This window comes from Pseudonaja textilis, chromosome 2 (genome assembly GCF_049901715.1).
Source record: "Pseudonaja textilis isolate UNSWEBS1 chromosome 2, rPseTex1.2, whole genome shotgun sequence".
Lineage (NCBI taxonomy): Eukaryota > Metazoa > Chordata > Lepidosauria > Squamata > Elapidae > Pseudonaja > Pseudonaja textilis.
Window position 1 is genome coordinate 161,827,377 of NC_141991.1, and position 9,374 is coordinate 161,836,750.

The following is a 9,374-nucleotide window of genomic DNA, read 5'->3' on the forward strand; positions in this document are numbered from 1 at the left end:
TACATCACACAATATTATTACAATTAACTTTAATTAAAGGTGATGTCAAGGCCGGGATAAAATGCTATGGCTGTGTCAGATATACTTATTGTGAAGCTGCTTGCTTGCCAAGACCAGCATGGAGCAGAGCATCATCTTCATTTTAACTCCTAAAAGGGAGAAACCACCACTTAACTTGAGTTAGCACTGACTGGGTCCAACCTATTTCCTTTTTGACTCTCTTTGGTTTAAATACAGCAGCTGCAGGTGTGACTTACTATTAGAATAGAGGTACAACAGATAATAGGATATGCAGGCTTGGGAGAGAGAAAACTCTTGCTTCTACTTCCAGTGTTACTAATGCAAGCTCATCTTTTGTATTTTGCAGAGTATGTTTCTTTGTTGGGAATATTATAGAAATCTAGTTTGTTGTTCATGACAATTACTTGAAACGTGGTAGTAAGGTGCAGTGGCATGGAGAAGTTAGGCTGCTTATTACAAAAGTACTGGATTAAAAATAATAGAAAGTGTATTTTTTTATTCTTAAACCCTCCATGAAAAAGTTCAGGAGTTGCTATATGCAGCATTTTTCAAACATAGGAACACATGAAAAGAAATTCCTGCATGACTATGTACGAGCATGCAGCACACAACATGTATCCTTACATGAAAAATGTGTCTGAAATAAACTGTTAAGTAACAATACATATGAAACCTCTCAATGCTTGAAATAAGTGTTCACATTTCAGAATGTGTCTTTAAAATCTCAAATAATTATTGTAGATCTGCTTAACATAGAATGATCGTCTTCCTGTATAAAATTACTGTGGTTAAATTTGCAAAGCAGATAAACATATGATTGAAGATGTATTTGAGGCGATAACACTTGTATACTCTCTACTTTGCTTGAATAATGATTTTATGTATCTGCTAAAAGGGGGCTGAATTTTCCACTTTCCTAATATTACCTTATACACTTTGTTAAATGGTGCCTTTTCTTCTTGGATAACTTCTCTTGTTCCAGAATTGGATTATTGTGGGAAGAAAAGATTTGGGTGATACACAATAAAGCAAATGAGGAATGGAGAATGAAGCTCTCTGAGCTAAATGGCTTTCTTGATACACAAGACTCACTCCTGTTTTTTGTACTTGATTTGAATAAGGAAGACATGGACAAAAGAAACACGATTAACATATTTACCTTGGTTAAAGTCACAACCCACATTGAAAAAGAGGAAAGGAATTACTCCTGTGAATCATTTTGCCCTTGCTTGAATACAGTGAAGATGGTTCTCCAGAAATATCCAGCCATGTTAGTCTGTCATTTTGAGAACAATGTAGCATCCTAAAGAGAGACAAATGTATTATTGCACAAGCTTGCAAGTGTGACTCTTCTCTTAGTCCATAATAAATGTTTTGGTCATTAACATTTTATTATATGTAGCTCATGCTCCAAAGTCTCAACCACTCAGCCCAATTCCTGCAACCAGCTGCAGCATCAAATACATTCAATGCATAAAATTGGATAAATAGATACTCAACTCAAGCATATTTTTTGTAGCAAACACCGGATACTTCTCTATTGTTAGATGAGGGATGGTGCTTATTAGTTATTGCACACACCAGTTGAAGTGCTGGAAGGCAAGAAAATGAAGACAAGCTGAATGTCAGTACAGATAGAAATGGCATGTTAAGAAACTAAGCATTTTAAGTGCTGTCTTGATGCTTATCCGCTGCTCAATGTTGAGCTTGTACATCTGAGCATTAACTGCCAGGGTTGGATGATAGGTTGTTGTGCTAAAATTTGCCCTCTTAAGTTTCCAAGCCTTTTAACCCTATTCTTAGGAAGCTTTAGAATTTATTTCCATTTTCGTTTGGTGATTACATGAACTGGCTAAAGAAATCTAGGAGTTGAATTCTACACATATTAAAAGTTGCCATGGGTGGGAAATTCTGATTTAGAAGTCCATAGTGCTGCAGGATACTGCAGGTATTTTTTTTTATTATGCAGCTCTCCCTGTAAGCTTTTTTGGGTCCCTCCATCTGAAAGGATGTTCCTCAAGGTGTTTTTTCCTGGAATGTGATTGGTATTTGGAAGTTATGTATGCTAGAGAGCACTCTTGTTCAATAAAAAGTATGATTCCAGCTTGCTGAAGAAGGAGGTGGTGGTATGCTGTTTGATTAAGCTTTCCTTGATGTCCTGGCATGAGGCAACGGCCAATAGTACTACTTACTAGTTTTGGATTCTAGAATAATTGTAGAATAATCTACAATTATTCTAGAACAACTCAAATTACACCACTGAAAACCAGCAAGGGGCAGTTGTCAAATTCTCTCCAAATCAGGAGATATACTAATGTGGGGTAATGTATATATTACTACAACTTTCATTATTATGATTTTAAGAGCACGAAATAGTTTATCATAGGGCAATACGTTTTGAATTAAGGTGCATCAAATGGATTTATAGAATATCTCCAAAATCCCAGACCCTTGGCTCTCAAAGGAAGGAAATTTGGGGAAGTTATGGCTACTACTACTGATTACGGTTGTGCCTGCTGGATGGCTGCTGCTACTGCAGTCACATGGTTGCCATCTTCAATGTTCCGTGACAGTTTCCTAGGCAGTTTTGCAATCCCTCACTTCCTCCCTCATCCAGCAGTAGCCACTTACCTGCCTGCTGGGAAGGGAAGGGAGGGGGAGGGGAGAAGAGAGATCTAATACCCATCAGATTTCTACAGGGAAACTCACTGGGGAAGTCAGAAGACACTCTGCTCCTACTGCTTTTTTTGATCATTCTATTTCTTTGTTTAAGTAAAGAATAATATTTGAAACAATGACCCATGGTGTAGATTGTCCAGTTTTCTTTAAAACTTGGTGTCTCTTACATCCAGGTTATCTGAGATAATGTCTGTTTCTCAATGATCCTCTCCATTCATCAGGGTCATTTGAGAAGATTTGTTAGAGGTTACTGCAAGTTTATCTGCATTCTCTATAGACACCTGCAGGTTTCTGGAATGTACTCCTTGTACATTCTCTGTAGACACCCCAGGTTTCTGGAATGTACTCCTTGCTGGGTAGAGGGAATAAATCCTTTGTTAGTTTTTTTTAAAAAGTCCTTAATGTGTGCATTTGTGCAAGTTTTTGATTTGGTGAAGATGTGACTTTATTTTGAACATTCATGGTTTTAACATTATTTCACATTTTTATTATAAATCACTGAATGGCATTGGGAATTGGTGGAATAAAAAGGGCTGTAAATAAATCAATTATGAAAAGAAAAAAATAAAGCAATTGGAGACCGTCAGATTTGGTAGTTTCCCATAATATAATCCTTGCATCCAATTTGCATGTATTTGCAAGTTGACCTTCAGTTGGCTTAATGGTTAGTTCAGATTGCCTTTGTATCCTACTGGTTTCACTTATGATAAAGGGTTACTGAATATAATTACAACTGCTATGTAGCAGCAAGAGTCCACACCTTCCCCATAAGGTTTTGAAAGGGGCTGTTATTCCATGTAACTCAGGCTGTGCATTCATAGCACAACTTATGAAGAATCAAGAAAGTGGAATTTTCAGCAAAACTAGGATAACAAGGGAACTTTAACAAAACCAGCTGTTATAATTTAGAGATCTCAGATAATGAGATTTCCCCTTTGAGGAAAACTGGGTATTCACTGTCACATATTTTAGACTAACTCTAACTACAAATCAGAGCTGTAGCAAAAGACGTTTGTTCTCAGTCAGGTGGTTTCAGAATAAAACTTCCTCGTTCCAATGAATAGGTCGATTAACCCAGAAAATTTGAACTGAAGGTTTATTCATTCTGAGACAAAAATACACATTTCAGAATCAACAGAATCTACATTTGTTTGCTGTTGTTTCTATAACTTAGTGTGAACAATCTGACTGCAATTAGGCCAATGAATATTTTAATTGATAATAAAAATATTCATTGGCCTAATTGGTCCTTGTTAGTCAAGTCTTGACTTGTGCTTAATCTAGTGCCAGCGAACAAATTTTTGTTGTAAGAGAATCAGTTGAGCTCAAATTCATTTTTCTGAATGATCAAAAATGGAGAATGATCAGACTGGAATATTGTAAGGTAAAGCAGTTATTCCAACGCCCCATTAAAAACCTGATAACTACATTTTAACTTCATTTCGGTTCCCCAAGTTTTAATATTCTCATTAATCTTCCCAAGACCGCCTCATTCAAGGTCTACCAGGCTACCACTGTGGCTTTGCTATTGTAGGTGCTAGTGTGCAGCAGGGTTTTGGTCCTGCATGTTGTGTATGCTGCTACTAAAGGTAGGTGACAACTAGTACACTAATGGCTGATTTGGTGGATGAGAGAATTTGATCAGCCTCTGACTAAGTCGTAGTTCTGTGGACCTGGATAGACATATCTGTCATTGTGAAAAATGAGTCTCTGTGGTTTTTTTTCGACCATAAGTTTGGGCATTATTTTAGAAGGCTTATGGGCATCCCCAGAACTCTTTTCTACCAGTGCACTAATTTTGTGAAAGGTTTGTCCTGCAATCTTCTCTCATTTAGCAAATGAAGACTTTAATAAAAGAAAGGTCAGAGGCTGCCCATTGTCATGGTTGCGCCCACCATCACTGATAAATTAAGTACCACCTTGCTGATTCACTGAAGCTTCAAAATTATTCTTGAAACTTGCAAGAATTGAAGATACATCTGCACAGCAAATACCTGGAGGAAAACGTTATAGTTCCAGCTAAAAAGAAATCACTGATATTTTTGGCTGAGTTAATGTTCTTCCTGTCTTTGTTTTCCAAAGCCAGTGAAACTACAGATTCTCCAGGAATGCATGAAATCCAAAGCCATTACATCATGCAATGAAACCTCTAGGAACATATCCAGCAAGAGCTGAAAATCTTGTTCTACAAAGATAAAAACACTTAGGGTACTTGGTAAAAATAGTTTTGTGGGGTACTTCAGTATGGCTAACATTACAATAAATTGCTTACATGACTTTATAGCAATTTTATTTTATTCAACTATCTTGTAGTTTTACTTGATTTAGACAATTTCCAGAAATTAGGTACCGCAGTGGGCTGTCCCTGGATAAATCAAACTCCATAATTTTGCCCTTTAATTGTAGCACAAGCTGTCCTGGTGTAGCATTATAAATCAGAAGCAGAATGAGTCTAAGGAAGCTAATTTAAGGAAGAATTACCATACTAAATAATGCCTTATTGTTGTTAGGACTACCAATTCCAATGCTGTTGAAGCACTACTCCCAGGCAAAGCACATAAACTGCATCAAAGCAACAAGGAAAATTTCACAAAACATGTTATTGAACTCATTTGTCTAATGAGATTATGCCACCCACTTTATGGTTATTCTGCATGTTTGAGAATAACAAGTATTCTATCGATACTTGAGTAGAAGTTACACAGAACTCCAAGGGAAATAATTTTAAAAATAGCTAAATTTCAGGTACCTTCAGAGGCCCTTTCTCACTAATAGTCTTCTACAGCATCCAGGCACCATATAGATAGTATAATACCATACAGGAAGTCATTGACTTATGACCACAATGAGCCCAAAATTTCTGTTGCTAAGTGAGGAATTTGTTACATGAGCTTTGCCTCATTTAATGACCTTTTTGCCACAGTTGTTAAGTGAATCACTGCAGGTGGTAAGTTAGTAACTTGGCTGTTAAGTGAATCTGGCTTCCCCATTGACTGCTTGTCAGAAGGATGCAAAAAGTGTTCACATGACCCCAGGACACTGTAACCATCATAAATATGAGTCACATGCCAAGTGGCTGAATTTTAATCATGTGACTGGGGGTACTGCAACGGTCGTATGAAAAACAGTCATAACTCAATTTTTTCAGTGCTGTTGCAACTTAGAACAGTCACTAAACTGTTGTAAATTGAGGACTAGCTATATTAATAATTCCTAGTTAACACTTTATAAATATCACTGAACCATGTGTTTTATAATGATATAATAAAACAATATTTTCAAAAGGTAGTATAACGCCTTTTCTCATTACTATTACTTCAACCCCACAGTAGTTAGACTGATGGAAGGCATTCTAAATTATAGCCAGGTAGCCCAAATTATTAAGCTTATAAATTATGCAGATACTTTAGGCAAAAATTATATAGGCATTCCCAGATGCTTTGATTATCAATTCTGGACTCTTCCTTAGCTTTACCTAATACATTCCTACCATTCACAAATGGTGGTTTTTGTCTTTCTGTGGTGGTACACTTGGTGATGGTGAGGTGAAGCATGCTCATGCGTTTAACATTCATCATAATTTGTGTTGCCCTCCAACTAAATTTGGATGCTATAAGAAAGGTGTCTTTCTGATCATCTTTGCAAAGGCAGATGGCAAAGAAGATGAACCAGAGAAAGACACCTACCTGGATGAAATGGAGCCAATTTTCTGTGGGTCTTGTTGATTTTAGTAAATACCAGAAAATAGAATAAAGTATTTGGCCAAGTGTAATTAGACACACAAAGTATTTGTCTCCGGTGCATAAGCTCTCAGTGTACATGCAAAAGAACAGATTAATAATAATCATAATAAATGATACCAATAAGAGAAGGTAGAAAAGCTGAAAAGGATAATAGTAATACAGTCATACTACATGGCTAAATATGGTTAGGCATAACAGTATTATGGGAATTAGGTGTTCAGCAGTGAGATAGCAGAAGGGATGGCACACTGTCTGGTTGCTTTGGCATGCAATGTCCTGTAGTGCGGTCCCAAAATTGAAAATTGTGAAGTTGAAACAGTTTATGTCCAGGATGTGAGGGGTCTGTAGATGTTTTCCCAGCCCTCCTTCTGACGTGTGCAATATCCAGGTCCTCAATGGAAGACAGGCTGGTTGCAATGGTTTTTTCGGCAGTCTTAACACTCCGTTGAAGTCTGAACCTGTCCTGTTGTACCAAACCAGACAATTATAGAAGAACAAATGACAGACTCAATAATGCCTCTGTAGAAAAGGAATGTAAGTCATGAAAATATACAGTAGCATAGTTGATAAAGGTGAAATAAAGCTTAATCAGTATCATTGATGCATTTGTCATAACATGATTTTTTTAAAAAAGAATAATTTCAAAATTATGTTGAAAAAATTGACGGTGGAAGAAGACATTGCAGGAAGGTTAGATAAAACAGGAAGTTGCCTCATACTGAGTCAAACTCAATTCCTCTAACTCAGTATTACTCTCTGAATCACAAACATTCTTGCCCATGGCAAGGATTTTTCTCCCACCCCCCACCTAGAGCAAGATTTGAATCATCTATGTAGAGAATATAACTACAACTGACTCTTGTCTCTTTCCCAAAGATTGGAAGGTGCTTATAGATCCATTTCCCATGTGGCTACTAGCTAATTAAAATGCACAGAAGCACATTTACAGGTTTTTCACTTCTATGCATCTAAAGTATGAGGTGGCTTCAAATCACTTGATGTGACATGGGTATCGTTTGTTTTAGCCACTGGCTAAGCCAATCTTTTTGCAACATAGTCTTGTGCTCTTTAGAAAATATAGTCTTCAGTTTCTGGCTCCCCACTCCCCTGTAAAGGATGAGCAGGAAACTCCTCATCTCTTGAAATAGGAGCTGCCTGTGGTCATGGGAAATCGAATTTGGTAAGAAAAAAAGGGGTGGGTGGGGAAAGAGCAATTTAGCCAAGGAGTTGGAAAGAGAGTATTAACTGTATATTAGAATAACTAAATAGACCTCTTAAGAACATTTTTTTTTCTAAAAGAGCAGTTAAATGGATTCCTTAAGATAAGTATTGTCTTTTAAATCAGCTAAAAACTGCTAATAAGTAATAACTAAATAAAGGCTATTGGCTTTGGACTTCTTGTGGGTCAACCTTGAAACACGCACATTCAACACTGTCCAGCAGGGGGCTACAAACTATTACAGTACTCTGTTGAGATTTTAGAGTGCTTTCTTTATCCATTGTTTTCTGCTAGCAACAAGAATGACACACTTCAATTCCTAGGCACACCCTTTCCTGGTGCTTAGGATCAGGGCTCAAGGCAAGAGTTCAAAAAGGAAGCGATCCCGCTGGGAGAAATAATTACTTACAGATTATTAACGAAGTGTTGTCTGTCATTATTTTCTTGCTAATTTCAGATGTAAAACTGCTTTCATTAGGAAATTTGCTGCTAATACATTAATGTACAATACACAGTTACTGCATGCATCACTAATATCTACAGCACTGAAGGAGGTCATCAACTCAAATGACAATATGTTATGGCAGTTGACAATATGTTATTGTTGTATCTCCCTGGGTTCATGTTATGGAGACTCAAAGGACATTCTGCAGACGAAGCACTTTGCCCAGAAAGGTCATTTCCTCACTATGAGTTCCAGCATCTTTTAGCAACATCATATATCGTTGAAGCAATACAAGTTCCTATTGTATTGCTGCAACTATGGTTAGATGACACTAGAAGCTGCTAAAATCATGAGTGAGGAAATATAAAAAACAGTCAGTATGCATGAAGCAACCATACAGCAGCATTGAATGCAAGTACATTGGCAGCATTTTTGTGTCTGGAGAACAGAGGTGGTATTTAGCAGGTTCTGACCAGTTCGGAGAACCGGCAAATACCACCTCTGACTGGCCCCGCCCCCATCTATTTTCTGCCTGCTGAGTCCCAGCTGATTGGCTGGGTCTTCTTTTGTTGCCCTGCACAGGAGAACGGAGCTGGAAAGCAGGTTAGTGGGGTGGGGAGGGAATGGGGATTTTACAGTATCCTTCCCCTGTCATGCCCACCAAGCCATGCCCACAGAACCGGTAGTAAGAAAATTTGAATCCCACCACTGCTGGAGAACCTTTTCATATACTTGGCTTAGGAGTTCAGACATTAAATTACAGTCTGGGCACCAACTGTTTACCAACCTTACCTTGGTAAACAATACACCCTTTGCGACATATAACACTGATTACCATTTTCCAAGTCTCTCCCCTGTTCCTTTCCTTATATATAAATTCTATGCCTGTATTGCCTTTCTCCCAATGGCAGGAATTGGGAGTTGTATTTGTTGTTGACAAATTTCTCTTATCCTGAAAGAGCAAATATGCTAACTCATAATGCAATGTGTTAGAATTGGTATAGTTTTGTGAATCCATCCACTCTGATTTATGGTTTACTACTACATAGCTATGCATTAAAATTCTATGGTTAACAAGCCTACTTTAGCAAACCATGCCTCTGTATATATAAACTAAGCTATATTGTGGCCGTGCTGCTTAGGTGCCTCGCTTTGTGCCTTCGGCCAGAAAGCAGATGTATGGGACTACTTTCCTTTTCTTTGTGCCTATTTTGATTGTTAGAAGTCAAGATTTTAAAAAAATCAACAAGAAAAGAAAGAAAGAAAG